General features: G+C 42.4%; 1 non-coding gene across 1 annotated transcript; it reads left to right on the forward strand.

Annotated features, from left to right (window-relative positions):
- Positions 1–1,267: 1,267 nt before the first annotated feature.
- TRNAW-CCA (transfer RNA tryptophan (anticodon CCA)) lies at positions 1,268–1,339 on the forward strand. Its single transcript has one exon. It is a non-coding gene; the product is annotated as a tRNA-Trp (tRNA).

The following is a 1,339-nucleotide window of genomic DNA, read 5'->3' on the forward strand; positions in this document are numbered from 1 at the left end:
AGGAAAGTCCAGTTATGAATTTACAATGCCAATAGCTCAAACTCAAGAAAATGCAAGACCTATAGAATTGCAAATGCTTGTTCTGATTAATAGTTTGCAGTTGGTGGTTCATGGTGTTTCGTGGTGGTTCACAGTGGGGGTTTGAAAGAGCACAAAATGTGCAATAGATCCAAAATTCCACTAAATCCAACAAGTGGAATACAGTCGTGAAAAGTGGCAAGTTCAATCTGCCAGTGATTTTTTTTCTATAGATTTCTGTTTCACATTTTTCTCCCACTAGTCATAGTCATCTAACTTATTTTTATTAATTGTGATATCATCTATCAAAATCTAGGTCATGTGCACTCCTTCCTTGCCTGACTTAAACATTAGTACAAACCTTTGCAATGGATATCTTGGCCAGTGGTGCAGTGAGGGTACATGGTGCCCTCATGCAAGCAAGGGAAATGCATCCATGTCCTCTGGTTAAGTAGCAAAAAGCCTAATTGGGATGTAGTGGTCCGCTCAAATTCAACAACCTCAGTGCCACTGCACCTGCTGCACTGTTGATAGATACCATTGTGATGTTCCTGGGGCCACACCCTTCAAAGGATAGAAAATACTTGAAATTAACTGAAAAGTTAAGGAGGAGAATTTCCTAGCGCGAGTAGCAACTTCAACAAGGTATCCCTGTGCAAGGATATTTCGGGGCGGGCAGCATTTTCTGTCGCTATTTGAGTATTCTCCGTGACACACTTGAGTGATGTCCACTGGCACAGTTCACTCCAAAATCATCTCTCCACTTGGACTCATGCGTGACTCTCCCATTCACCCAGTAACAGTGCGCCCACCAAAGCAAAGCTACTAACAATTGTGGCCAAGGAGGCAGAGTTCTGACTCTGTGCCCTCGAGGAGAGTGGCATATTAACAAAAAACTCTGTTTGCTGAGTTTATGGGATCTCGGCTGACTTGTGTTACAAATGTCTGATCTTTCGCTGCTGATGATACAAGAAATGTGTTTTTCATAGTCTATGTCACACTTGACAGGACTATAAATTAGCAGCGCCAGCAACAAAGCAAGTACAAGGGTGTCATGAAAATGTAGTAATACATATCGCATGGATGGTCTGTGTTATTGAATGGACTGTAAATGTTTACTTTAGAGTGACCTAGTGCCAGGCCTGTAGAATAGCTTCATGTACTTTAATCTCGTTAATTACTCTGGAAAGTTTGACGAGCACGAAATCATTTTGCTCACTTTTAAGTCATCCTGTTGAACAGAACAGTAGACCTCGTGGCGCAACGGTAGCGCGTCTGACTCCAGATCAGAAGGTTGCGTGTTCAAATCACGTCGGGGTCA

This window comes from Pleurodeles waltl, chromosome 12, assembly GCF_031143425.1.
Source record: "Pleurodeles waltl isolate 20211129_DDA chromosome 12, aPleWal1.hap1.20221129, whole genome shotgun sequence".
Taxonomy (NCBI): Eukaryota; Metazoa; Chordata; class Amphibia; order Caudata; family Salamandridae; genus Pleurodeles; species Pleurodeles waltl.